The sequence below is a fragment of the Choloepus didactylus genome, chromosome 18, assembly GCF_015220235.1.
Source record: "Choloepus didactylus isolate mChoDid1 chromosome 18, mChoDid1.pri, whole genome shotgun sequence".
Classification (NCBI taxonomy): domain Eukaryota; kingdom Metazoa; phylum Chordata; class Mammalia; order Pilosa; family Megalonychidae; genus Choloepus; species Choloepus didactylus.
Window position 1 is genome coordinate 35,801,477 of NC_051324.1, and position 14,917 is coordinate 35,816,393.

The following is a 14,917-nucleotide window of genomic DNA, read 5'->3' on the forward strand; positions in this document are numbered from 1 at the left end:
AACAGGGAGATGTCTGTCATGATAATCTCTATGTCAAATTTCTTGAAGTGAGCAAAGATATTTGGGAAGTTATAAAATACCTATATATGGATTTTTGAAAACAATATCTAAGTTATACTTTTTCTCAATTTAACTTTTGCTTTCCTTTTTGAGCATTTTGGATTACAACTGCATGATAGAATTTTAAAATTTAGGAATGTTGGCTTTTGTATTTTACAGAGCCATTTTTCCCTTTTTCTTAAAATGGAGGCCCACCTGTCCTTTGAAACAAACCATCCACAACAAATATGTATATTCATTACTAATTCTATGGTCTACTGGCAAATTGAATGTGTTAAATTTAATATATTAGGTATATTGATGTAATAAATACCAGGATTTAAAAATATATATCTCAGATAATTTCCTTTCCATATATGTTGTATAGCTTTAAAAGATGAAGATTTTTTTTTTTCAGTTTAAAATTCTACTTTAAAAAATATACAGAAAAATTTGGAATAAATGCCAATTTTAAAATTTATTCTATCATATGCACTATAAGCAATAGTAATAGAGAAATTCTTGACACAGTTTCTTCTCAAAGCATTTGAAAGTTCTTACAAATTTATGCATGGAAAACATATGAAAATGTACCCATGAAATCACTAACAGTAATTATCTCTGGGAATTATAGGCAATTTTCTTTTTCTTGTCCATGTTTTCTGATTTTTTTTAGATAAACATATTAAGATGCAGAGGTAACTTTTGGGAAAAAGAAAGCTATTACATGAAAAATGATCTTTGGGATATTAAACTTGACATTTTGAAGTCTGAGATTTCACTTAGCACATTTTATCACCAGTAATGGATTAGAACTACAACTCACCTCACCATCTGTTAAATGGGAATGAAGCAAACACCTTCCTCCCACAATTATTATTTCAAAGCAGCAGAGAACATATTCAAAGCACCTTGCATAGCGCCTTATAAACTGTATGTGCTTATGCCAAGTCCCAACCAACAGTATTCCTGAAAATGCTAAAGAATATCCTGGGCTGTATCTAAGACTCTATAAATGTTTTACTTAGTGAGTTTAGTTTTTCAGAAACTTAAGGTCTCCAAATTGTTCTATGCCAGATAAGCCCTGAAACCCAGAGGTACCAGTCTCTCCAAGAACATCAACCAATTCTATTCCTCTACTCAATAAGGTTGACACCCCTTTCCAGCAGGAAGAAGCTAAAATGGTCACTGCCCAGATATCCCTGAAGATGGAGAAACTGATCAAATGAGAAGGAGGAGGTGTAACTGAGAAACTAGAATTTGACAAATGATTATGACTACTGATTCATTATATGGGTATTTCTTTTCAGTTTCTAGTGTATCAGAATAGCCAGAAGGAAACACCTGAAATTGTTGAACTGTAATCCAGTAGCCTTGATCTTTGATAATGATTCTGTAACTACAGTGGTTCCTCAGTACTCAACTGCTTTGAAACTTGTCAAATTTGGTACTCGACGCATTTTGACATGAAAGTGTTTTCCCCAGTACTCATCAATTGTTTGGTACTCAACACGCAAGCATCAGTTGCTTTATGACTCACTACCCTTTCCAGGCAAAACAAAGGGTCAAGCGTTAGTCACACAGTAGCTCTTGCCCTGTGCACATCCCCTTGTGGTCTTATCTCAGCTTCTGTGATCATTTTGTGTATTTTTGCACTTTTTTTCCTCATCATGGGTCTCAAGGAAATGAGCAGTGATAGCGCTGAGCAGAAAAGAAAATTACTTCACACTACCATTGAGCAAAAAAGGGAAACAAAAGGCAAATAGGAGAGCAGTAGCCACATTACTGATCTTGCTAGGGAATATGGTATGCCTAGAACAACAGTCTCCACCGTCATTAGGAATAAGAAGTGATAAAAAAGGCTGATGTTGAGGAGATCGTGAAGAGCTCAGCACTGAGGAGCTGCAGGAACTACAGAAGGAGCAGCAACAAGAGGTGGCTGAAGAGATATCTTCAGGTGAGGAGGAGATAAGGGAGGATGATAAAAGAAATGTGTGCAAAATGGGCAGAAGTTCAAAACTTTGTGAAGAAGTACCACCTGGACAAAGCTCTGACAAGCAGAAATGTGAACTTATTGAATGACCAAAGAATTTTGCATTTTTGAGGAATTCTGGAAAGAAGACAGAAGCAGTCCTCATTGGATAAGTTTTTAGTGAAGGTGACAAAGAGTGTGTCAGAACCTGTGGTGCAAGTTGAAAAAAGGCAGAAAAGAGAAAGAATACCTGAAGTGCAAGTGCCTGATGTTCTATTGGAGGGAACTCTCCTTCCAAGCAACACTTCATGTACCCTCTCCTCCCCACCACTCTCCTCCCACCATCCCATTAGGCCATGGACTCCTCTCAGCACAGGTAAAGTGAAGTTTTTATTTTATTTAATCTATCTATTAATTTATAGATTTATTTATCATGTACAGCAGTGATATACAGCCATATCTTTTTACATTTTGCCTTAAAAATGTCATTGTCTTTGGTTTGGGAATGCATTAAATTTATTTACATTAATCCTTAGGGGAAAATTTGTTTGGTACTCGCTGGTTTTGGTACTTGTGCCTCCCAGAACCAATTAATGACGACTACCAAGTTACCACTGTATACAGCTTTTATCATGTGACCATATGGTTGTAAAAACCATGTGACTAACATTCCCTTTATCCAGTGTATGGGTAGATGAGTAATAAAATAAAGACATGCGTGAAAAAGAATAATAGGTTGAGAATCTGGGGAAAAGATACCCCTATGTAAACTATGGACAATAGTTATAGTATTGCTTTAATAATCTTTCATCAATTGTAATAAATTTAACTACTGTTAAAAAAATAGTAGAATTACAAAAAAAGTGTTACCATCAATTGTAACAAATTTTCCACACCAAGCAAGTGGTGGTGGTGGGGTATCCTGTATTTCATGCATGTAAGCACACAACTTATCTAACAAAAAAATTTTTTAAAAGGAAAAAAAAATAGAAAGAATGATATAGGGAAATGCAAGTATATTATTTATTTTAAAAAGAACAAAAATAATAAAATTCATTAAAATTAAGAATGGGGTTAATGAGCTAAGTCATCATTTATAGACTCATTACATCATAATTGATAATGTATAAGATTGGATAAATAAAAAATGGAAGAATAGATTTAGCATTAAGAGTTATGGAAATAGGCACCAGAAGAACTAAAAAAAGAAATGGTAACTCTAGATTGTGGGGCTAGGTTTGTGGAGTGGTGGTTATTTCCTTATCTATGAACAAATATGTGAAAGTAATGCATGCATATGTTGTAGAAAGTTGAAACAGGAAGGCTTACATATAACACTTCTTTTTCTAGTGATACTTTGATAATTTAAAAAATGAATAAAAATGCAAAATAAAAACTTTAAAAACTGTATCTGCTTAATAAACTGTACCTGTTATTGTTATTAGTCTATGCTAAGATTGTAAAAATAAATGCTCTAGACATCTGCTGAAGAGGACACTTAAAGGGCCATTTGAAGAATCCTGGACATCCATTCCTGTTTCCTGCTTGCTTTTCCTATGCTCTTTCTTGTTCTGGATCCATTTCTGGTTGCCTGATCTTTACTCCCTCCTCGCCCCACCCCAGGCATAATCTCTCTTAATTCTTCCAACAACTTCTTGAGGTAGGCTCTATTATTATCCCACTTTTACAGAGGAGGAATGGGTCCTGACTTTTGTCTTTGTTTATCCATCCCAACTCTCTACCCATTTCTGGCTACTAGATCCCTGCTCTTAGGATCCTTCCTTACAGCTAAGCCCATTGTCCAACTCAACTCTCTACCATTTCTTTGTTCTAGGTTTTACCCTCACATCTTCATCCACCTGGGCCTGCTTGGCAGATCTGTGTCTGCTTAAATGTAGGTTCTGCTCTACCCAGCGCTCTGTGGCCCACTCCTAATGTGCCAGATCCTGGGGTCCAATATCCCCTCCTGCCCATGTTCAGATCTAGGAAGCTTCCCATTCAGCCTCTGTCCCAGCCCAGCCCCTCTCTCCTTGCTGCCCTGGTCAGTTAGACCTAGCACAAGGACTGTGACAAACACAAAGGTGTTAGTAAGTTGGAGAGGTTTTTTCAGCAGGCTAGAGGGTATATCATATTTTGAACACTCGCAGGTGGAGCACCCATCAAGGTTCATTTTGTCCCGGGAACCTAGATTTTTGTGATTTCTATAATATACCTTGCTGTATACCTCAGATCTTTCTTTTGCTTCACAGCTTAAATGATTACCCAAGGTCTCCTCTCATTGAAAGAATCTTTGGAGATTCATTTTAACCATTCATTTATAAAAATTCAAAGATGTTCTTTGAGATATGGCACTAGGGATTGCCTCTAAGGCTCTAAATACAAGTTTGATAAAATAGTAATGTAACCAAGAGTACAGAGCTAAGGCCACATAAGGCTTGAAGAAATAGTTACTCTTATAAATATGGTAATTAAGAGCTACTTGAAGGTAACTAATTCATGAATCTGTCTACCTTGGTAATGTCTATAGGGTTCATGATTTCAGGCCTAATGTTTTTCTTTTCCACTCCAATACAGAGGTGAATCGGGCAAATGCATACTTGTTTTCCTAATGACTCTTGCTCAAACTTCTGAACAAACCAATAACAACACTTGCATTAAAAGTAGAGGAGAAAGAGTTGTTTTGGTTAAGTTTAGCATTTATAAAATATTCAAGTAAATTGTGACTATTTCTTAAAGTCAAATAGATGATCAAAGACACCCTCTCCTTCTGATCCTAGCTGTGCCTGTGCATTCTAAGGGACCACCTGAAATCTATGCCACCATGGGAACCTGGATTGAATTTCTATCATTTTCCTCATCAGTAGAATTCACTGGGTCTGTAGATAAAATCTGCAGGAAACTGAGCAATCAACAAGCAACCCCAAAGGATTTTAACTAGATTGCTCTATCTTATTTTAGCACCTTATATTTCCCTACCACTTTATGCTGTGACATTCCTGCATCCAAATCATTACATAAAATAAAGCGCAGTAAAGGGAAGCAGTTGTCAACCTTAGAAAGATCTGAGCATTTACACACCTGACTCTTTCCAGTGGGCAGTTCAAAGGCAAAGCCATCTAGTCACAGAGGGGGACAGTTAAACTGAAATTATGACTAGTCAGTATCTTTATTACTGTGAAGACCAAGGTGTGTTTGATCCTCGTTCTGATACCTGCTTCCTGATAATGTGAATGGAGCACACTGATGCATCTCAGCAACCACTTCAGTGTTTAATTTTTGCTCATACCACTTATTTTAATAATCATGAGGGGCATACAAGAAAGAAAATGTTGTATTAATAAATACAAGTGACAGCGTGGGAAAGAAATACTTCCTTTTAAAAGTAGAGTTTTTAATTCATTTGTTCAATATAAAAGAAATTTGTGCTCATTATAGAAGATTTTGAAAATTCCAAAAAAAGAAAAGAAATTAAAAATCACATTTATACTCACCATCCAAAAGATAACCACTAAAAATACTTCAGTGCATTTCCTTTTAGGCTATTATTCATGCAGAGTGTTTTTTTTTTTTTTTAAAGAGAACATTGCTGTGATAATATTATATACATACCACATACATATATATTTGTGTCCTATATTCATTCCAATTATAACACAAACAAATGCATACTTTGAAAGTATGAACATGAAAACGGATTTAGTAAAAATGTTTCATTAAAATTTTTTTACTGTCATTGTCTATTTTATGTTTGAAGTTTTTCATAATAAAAAGTGAAACTAAACTAAATTGTTGCTTATCTATTAAATATTTTGCACAAAATAAAGCTCTGTTTTCCTTTGTCTACTTCTTATAAGGAGGAGTTCAAGATTTACAACCACAGGTATGATTACTGCAATGGTTAGGTTCATGTGTCAACTTGGCCAGGTGATAGTACCCAGGTGTCTGGTCAAGCAAGTACTGGCCTTACCATTACTGCAAGGACATTTGTGGCTGGTTAATAAACCAGAAGGCTCGTTTATTAAATCATCAGTCAATTGGCTGCAGCTGTGACTGATTACATCAACGAAGGGCATGTCTTTCACAATGAGAGAATGCAATCAGCTGGATTTAATCCAATCAGTTGAAGACTTTTAAGCGAGACAGAGGACCTTCACTTCTTCGGCTGACTAGCGAAGCATTTCCTGAGGAGTTCATCGAAGTTGGCAGTTCGTTGCCAGAGGACTGCATCAAACATGTTCATTGGAGTTGCCAGTTTGCTGCCTGCCCTATGGATTTAGACTCGTGCATACCCACAGTTGCATGAGACACTTTTATAAATCTTGTATTTATAGATATCTTTTGTTGCTTCTATTTCCCTAGAGAACCCTAACTAATACAATTACCTTGTATGTTTTTTACTAATACACTGAAAGATTTATAGAAATTACCTCTTAAGAATATGCATATTACTTCCAACTGTGTTAACTCAACTTTTCAAAATAATATTTGTATTTACACACAATGTGACTTGCTGCCTTTTATCATTTATAAAAGGCTTAAGTAACAAATCAACTTAAACTTTTACAGAAATAATTTCTACCAAAGATCCATAATCAGCATAGCCCTTCAATGACTGTACAAGATCATGCAGTTGATACTCTCCTTGCATACAGATTTGAAGATCACACAGGGACTTGTTTTTTCTGTGACCTGTGACCCAGTTCTGTGGAAAATTGTATGTCCTTATTTTTTCTGATCTTCCTTTATTTCCAATGTGAATCTTCCTAGCGTTTTATCTTTTACTTATTTCTTCTTCTAGATGTCTGCTGTAAAGTTTTGTGTGTAACTTTTGCATAGCTATCTCTCTATTTTTCAGGTGAGATCCCTCTTATCGGCATTCAGAGACAAGACTTGTCGGCAAATGAACTATCTGAACTGCGCCATCCATGGCATTTACCTGCTGCTCACCAGCTCCCCTGACTCACTTAGTGTGAAATCTTTAGGATTCATCACCAGATTAGTTTCAGTAGGTTGGGGTAATATTGCTACAGTCCTGGTGGTACTATGGATGTGGCCTTGCTTCTCTGTCTTTGACACTCTTTGTACTCTGCGCACACCTGCAAATTCCAGAGGCGTGTCTAAGGCCACCTCCAGGATCAAATCATTTTCATCTGTTTCTTCTGAGGGAACCAAAAGTAAGATCATTGGATGCTTCAACTGAGTTATTACTTTTTGATGCAAAGTTATTTCATTTTCTCCAAGTTTCCTTAAGTCTTCATTCTCTTCGTGTAGCAAGTGCTTGGTCTCTTGCAGCTTCTGCTCCTTCTTGCTCAGAAGTTTGGCCACCGCCACCAGCTCTGGCTGCCTGACCTGCAGATGGGTGTCAGACCCTGCTTGGTGCTTGAGGAAGGCCCTCAGGGCTTTTGGAGCTGACCAGCTGGGGGGCTGGGCTAGGATTTTTTGGGCCCACTGATGCCTGGCCTCAACCCACAGGAGCCCTCATTTAAATCTGAAGTTGGGATCACAATATTATTGTGAACATCATATAATAACCTATTTCTTCATCACTTGACTGCTCCCTTTGACATTATTTAACTTGAATATTATATCTTTCCTAGGTTTTGTCAAGTGTTACCTTTTTGAATAGTTAATAATATTGTGAACAGCTATGTTTTATGACAAAATGCATCAGAATTAAAAATTTTGCACTAGGCCTGACATTTATATCATGAAATATTTTATTCAATTCATTAACATAATATCAAAATTCAGCATTACCTTTGAGATGAAATCATTCTATTTCATATATAATAGGCTCTGTAAAGCGATGATCTAAAAACTCCAAATTACAAATGTTTATGAAACTCTTCACTGCTACATCAGTTTTCCTCCCACTCACCCATACTGCAGTCCTGGAATAAGACACATAAGGAGTAGTAACCCAGAATTAAGTTTTTCTTTTTAAAAGCCGTCAAAAGCTTGCCACACCAGTGCTCCTAGCATCCAGCGACAGGAGGAGAAATGTCTCCAGTCTACTACATTCCTCTCGGAGCCAGGCTTTAATTTGTTGAGAAGAAGGAAAAAAAGCCTATAAAAGTCTTGGCAAAATAGGGAGCTGCTAATTTAATCAATTTTAGTAGTTAAGGCAGTGATTTCAAGTGCTAACGCAATCTGTTGAAAGAATTAATTTCCAAGATAGGGGAGATTCGCTTATTTCGACTTTTTCTTTCCAATTTTCCAATCTGAGGGTAAGTGGGTAGCTATCATGCACCTTCTGAAAGATTGTTTTGGTTTGCTAAAGCTGCTGGAATGCAATATACCAGAAATGGGTTGGCTTTTACAATGGGGGGTTTATTAGCTTACAAATTTACAGTTATAAGGCTGTGAAAATGTCTAAATTAAGACAGCAACAGGACAATACCTTGACTCTGAAGACAGGCTGCTGGCATCTGGGACATCTCTGTCACATGGGAAGGCACATGGCTGGTGTCTGCTGGTATTCGCTGCCGGGTTTCATTGCTTTCAGCTTCTGGTGCCAGTGGCCTCCTCTCCAAGGTTCTGTGGGTATGTCCTTGTCTCTCAGCTTCTCTGGGGCTTCTCTGAGCTCTCTGGGCTTTTTCTGTCTTTTATCTTCTCATAAAGGACTCCAGTAAAAGGATTGAGACCCACCTTGAATGGGGTGGGTCATATCTCAATCGAAACAATCTAACCAAAAGGCCTCACCCACTATAGTCCAGCACCCACAGGAATGGATTAAAAGAACATGCCCTTTTCTGGGGTACATAACAGCTTCAAACTAACACAGACCCCCCCCCCCCCTCAAGATTTAGGAGTCCAGGCTCTAACTCAGACCCTAAAGGAGATAGCCCCTCCTTTCCCTGGGAAGGGTGTTTTCCAGGTGCAGATGAAAAACATTTGTAGTAATAACACCTGAGAGTGCTGTAAGCACTAAAATCGTGCTGGCTTACAAGAAAGAGCTGGGTGCTTTCTACACGTTGTCTCTGAGAACAAGAGGGGGTACAGTACTTTTCACCTGAGACTGAAATCCACCTCTCACTGCCTCTCATTATTAAAGAGCAGTATAGTGGCACCGTATTTTCCTATATTAACAGACATGTTTCTAATTCCTGGTAGTTCCTTTATACCTCATTTAAATCTACACTATGAGGCATTAATTACCTCAGGGATAGACTAACAGCAGGAAAGGATTCCTGAGTATGACAAGCCTGAACCGTGGAGATCTCAGAGTATGAACAATATGGAAGGTCTGTAAGTGCCACCCCTGAGACTAGATGAAATTTACTTGGCCCAGAAGGATGTAGAGAGAGAATCAGACAGGAAGAAGATGATTTAGATACTGTGGGCTTCCTGAGAAAGGGGGCAGTCTCCCCTCATACTGGAGGAGTATGAGGAATCCAAGGGCAGAGGAAACCTATGCTGCATCTCCAAATAGAGTCCAGAGAGATTTCAAGACACGAGAGGTCTCCTTACCCAGCATGGTGGGGGTACTGAAGGAATATCTGGGTTGCGTGCTTGGCAGGTGGGACAGAGGCAGTCTTGAAGCATCCCCTCAGGCCTCAGTGTGGTGTGGGGAGTAACACATACCTGAGGCAGGAGCTTAGACACCCTCCCTCGTTTTCTGCAGCTCAGGAGTGGTGAAGGAAGCATGGAAGTGGGGAAAGAGAGTATATCTGGAAAGGTCCTGCAGTCGGGAGAAGAGACAACGTAACAGCTACCTGGGCCAATGACAGAGGAATCAGACAGAACCTTTCAGCAAATGGACTGATGAGCAGGGACAAGACCTCACCCAGGCCCACCCTGACACTTTGGCACTATGTAAGCCCCCAGATCTCAGATGCAACCAAGAGGAAAATGGCAGTGGAGACCTTGAATTGACGAAGATTTAGTATCTGCCACTTGAGAGAACAACACTTAAAAGAGAAATTAAGTTACAGAAAAATGAAGACAGCCACATTTCTTACAAACCTGATTTGTATTATGAGATTTTTGCCAGTCACATCCCATAGATTTTCCAATAAATGTACACCACAGAGAAAACACTTTTTAATGATGTCATATGTACTAAACGTTGAATAAGAGTCGGACATCCCGTAGGAGTGTGAAGAAAAGAATGCCTTTTGTTGTGTTCTGATATATCATCTTCAGATTGGAATCACAGCTTTATCACAGACTTTCATGGGGTAACCATTTTCATTAGTTTGTTCAAGAATGGATTGACTGATTCATCAAGATTCTAGAAATAACTGAAGGATTATACTGTACAGCCTGCTTACATTAACTGCTCAGTTGGTGGACTGATGGAGCACTGTAATCATTTCTTCTCAATACCTGTGGCGAAGTAATGCCAAATGTCACCACCATCATCCACCTCCCCATCAGTCTCCACATCTCTGCCACACCATGCTGACCTGGCATAAAGACAGTCGGCGGGATGGGGAGGGGAGGGGCTAAAGGTTGTCAGAAATTGTAGATCAAACAAACCAGAGGGGGCCTCAGGAGAGCACTTATTTCAGTTCTTACTTCCAAACAGGGTTGCAGTCAAACCACTCAAGAAGAATGATTATACATTCTATTTTTAAAGATCTCCAAGGAAGGTAATCTCTAATAACCTATTCTAATATATACTCTATATTTTGAGAAGGTTCTTCCTTTTAGCAATTCTAAACCTAAGCCCGTCTCCTTTTGTCTTCTTCTTAGTGAACTGTGATAAAAATACATTATACAATAGTTCTAAAATCCTGTTTTTGCCTTAAATATTGGGTTTTGCCTTAAATAGAGCATTTATTCTGCTAGAGATATTGGCCCTTTTAGAAAGGAGTTTCTGGCATAAATGAAAATTTTGTAAATTGCTCTTTCAGAGGCAGATTACTGATTACTAAAGTGATGATTTTATGCAAAGTGAGGGATGCTATAGCTGGAGTAGCTGGACTTTTCTCCAAAGTGCTCTCTTTTTCTCAGAGTCTGATTGTGTGGAGGTGCCCTTATAGGAACAGAAAGTACACCTCAGTTGTGTCAGTTGTGGAGAAGGAAGAATCAAGAAATGCACCCAGAGGCCAGACACCCTGATTACTTAGCCCACCCCACAAACTGAGTCCGATGGATAATGGCTGTGATAGGGGAAGCCAGAACAGAGGTTTCAATAGCAAAATATCTTCAATTCCTGGAGTCTCTGCATGAGCCTTGGGAAGGACATTACCCAGAGACAGGATGTAATATGAGTTAGAAAAGAGTATTCCACACAAGACTGGTAAGGAAGCCAGGAAAAACTGTAAGGGTTAACGTTTAGTGGAAAATGTAGTAACATGTACCCAGGTACTTGTGAGCTTTGTTTTGCCCAGTGATACTTTCAATTACATGTATCTAAATATATTCCCTTTGTGAAAAATTAAGCATTAGAATTATGGCCAAAGTCCTCTTTGACCACCTCACCTACCCCATCCTAATGGTCTTCCTAAAGGAGGGTCATTCCTTTGTGGTTGTGAAATGATTTTTACCTCACTGGCTAGTGCAGTCCCTTCATCCTGGAGAAAGGCAGGTGGCTGGACAGATGGTGCAGGTGAGTCAGTATTTCCTCTCTTCTTAGATGCACGCAGGGTCAGAAGACAGTCATTGAGAGTTTCCCAGTCCAACTGAATCAGGATGCAATTAGGAGAAAGAACCTAGCCTTTCATTTTAAACTTTATACTGTCATTGCCAATGTGTTTCTTTTTGAGTATCTTTATCATTTTTTGTTTGTTTCTTTGGGCATTTTCAAAGAAGTTGAGGGAAAGCATATTAAATCCAACTGAACTGCCACTATTAACCTGGAAATTTTCACTGAATTTTCTCTGTCATCAATCTTCTTTCCTCATCTCTGGAATACTGCAATAATTTCAAAGTGGTCTCCCTATTTCCCTATCTCCTAGTCTACCCACCTTTCTTCTCTCAACTCCCCTTCCTCCAATCCATCCAAACTTGGCCAAATTTACAGCCATAAAACATCATTACTGTGGTAGATTGAATCATAGTCTCCACAAAGACAGGTTCATTTCTTAACCTCCCGTCCTGTGCGTATGGACATGTTTGTGAGTTGGATCTTCGAAGAACCTATTTAGATGAGGCCAAATTGAGTCACGGTGGGCCTTACTCCATATAACTGGCGTGCTTACAAGTGAGGAAATTTGGATGCAGTCAGTCATTCGAAACCAGAGGAGAGGGGAGAAGAGAGAGCTGGCCATGTGACAGAGGCAGAGATGCATCTCCAAGCCAAGGAATTCCAGCAAGTCAGCACCAGAATGCTACAGACTCTGGGAGAAAGCATGGCCCAGTGACACCTTGATTTTGGCCTTCTAGCCTCCAAAACTATGAGATAATAAATTCCTGTTGTTTAAGCCAACCCGTCTGTGGTATTTGTTGTGGCAGCCCTGGAAAACTAAGACGACTACTCTAGCCTTATTCCATCTAAATTCCCTCTCCTTCAACTATCTGAATTCAACCTGTTCTTCAGAGCAGTGTGCTAGATGGTGTCTTACACAGAAATGAATTTTACTGCCCAGAAATTCTGTACAGTACAGAATTTAAGTACAATTTGACAATACATTTAAATAACTATAGAAATGTTCAAATTCTAGGACTCAGAAATCCCACTCCTGATAATTTATCCTTTAATAAATAGAAAAAGAGGAAAGGTTAGGTCAGTTGTGATACATATACTTAATAAATAGAAAGCAGCGATTTAAAATTATAATTAGAAGCACTAGATAGCTTATGGAAATGCTGATGATAAATAGAAAAAGCAGAGAACAAAATTGAGATTAAACCTGGAAAGGCCACTAACAAAACAGTTGATTTGTGAGGTAGTAGGATGGTGGGGAGTAGATGACTCTTTCTTTCATTTGAATTCCCTCATTGCCATCTTAATGTTGTTTTTATAATATTTAATTGTTTTAAAGAATAATATAGAGTTCAGATTCAAGATAGCTGATCAGACCCATAAATTTAATCTTTAACCTCTTAAGACTCCTTAAAATGACAGTAAAGGAATTTTTAAAAGATATTAAAAACACAGTGTTAAAGAGAATGAAAAGGGAGAGGAGAGCTATAAGCTAGGATTAAGTTCATCTTTGAAAAACAGAAAAATCCAAAATAAGATAGAAGTTTATTTCTTTCTTATGTCCCAGAAATCCAGAGGTGGTCACCCCACTGTTTTGTTCCTCAGACTCATTTTTTTTTTAATTCATTTCATTGAGATACATTCACATACCACGCAGTCATACAAAACAAATTGTACATTTAATTGTTCACAGTACCATTACATAGTTGTACATTCATTACCAAAATCAATCCCCAACACCCTCATTACCACACACACAAAAATAACCAGAATAATAATTAAAGTGAAAAGAGCAACTAAAGTAAAAAAGAACACTGGGCGTCCTTGTCTGTGTGTTTGTTTGTTTGTTTCCTTCCCCCACCTTTCCACTCATCCATCCACAAACTAGACAAACAGGAGTGTGATTCCTATGCACCCCCCCCCAATCCCACTGCCCCTCTCATAAGCCACATTTTTATACAATTGTCTTCAAGATTCATGGGTTCTGGGTTGTAGTTTGATAGTTCAGGGATCCACCACCAGCTACCCCAATTCATTAGAACCTAAAAAGGGTTGTCTATATTGTGCATAAGAGTGCCCACCAGAGTGACCTCTTGGCTCCTTTTGGAATCTCTCTGCCACTGAAGATTATTTCATTTCCCTTCACATCCCCCTTTTGTTCAAGAAGATGTTCTCCATCCCACGATGCCGGGTCTACATTCCTCCCCGGGAGTCATATTCCACGTTGCCAGGGAGATTCACTCCCCTGGGTGTCTGATCCCACGTAGAGGGGAGGGCAGTGATTTCACCTTTCAAGTTGGCTTAGGCAGAGAGAGAGGGCCACATCTGAGCAACAAAGAGGCATTCGGGAGGAGGCTCTTAGGCACGATTATAGGGAGGCCTAGCCTCTCCTTTGCAGCAACCATCTTCCCAAGGGTAAATCCTATGGTAGAGGGCTCAACCCATCAAACCACCAGTTCCCTATGTCTGTGGGCATGTTAGCAACCATCGAGGTAGGGCAGGCCAATACCCCTGCATTCTCCACCAGCTCCTCAAGGGGGCTCTGCATATTTTTTTCCTTGTTTTTTTTTTTTTTTTTTAAACTTTTTTTCTTTTCTAAATCAACTGTATGAAAAAAAATTAAAAAAGAATAAAAAAAAAAACATGCAATAGAAGAACATTTCAAAGAGGACATAACAAGGGAGTAAGAAAAAACAACTAACCTAAGATAACTACTTTACTTCCAACGTGTTCTTACTCTACCCCAAGAAAGTAACCTAATATAGCAACATTTCTGTGAACTTTGTCCTACTATACCCATCAGAAATTAACAGACCATAGTCAATCCTGGGCATTCCCAGAACATTAAATTTACCCATGATAGCTTATCTGTTCTTCTTGGATTATTGTTCCCCCTTCCTTAATTGCTCTCTATCGCTAGTTCCCCTACATTCTACATTATAAACCATTTGTTTTACATTTTTCAAAGTTCACATTAGTGGTAGCATATAATATTTCTCTTTTTGTGCCTGGCTTATTTCACTCAGCATTATGTCTTCAAGGTTCATCCATGTTGTCATATGTTTCACGACATCGTTCCTTCTTACTGCTGTGTAGTAGTCCATCGTGTGTATATACCACATTTTATTTATCCACTCATCTGTTGAAGGACATTTGGGTTGTTTCCATCTCTTGGCAATTGTGAATAATGCTGCTATGAACATTGGCGTGCAGATATCTGTTCGTGTCGCTGCTCTCTGATCTTCCGGGTATATACTGACAAGCGCAATCACTGGATCGAAGGGTATCTCTATATCTAGTTTTCTAAGGAACTG

General features: G+C 38.6%; 1 pseudogene; it reads right to left on the bottom strand.

Annotated features, from left to right (window-relative positions):
- Positions 1-6,563: 6,563 nt before the first annotated feature.
- Positions 6,564-9,488, bottom strand: LOC119514725 (annotated as a pseudogene).
- Positions 9,489-14,917: the final 5,429 nt, after the last annotated feature.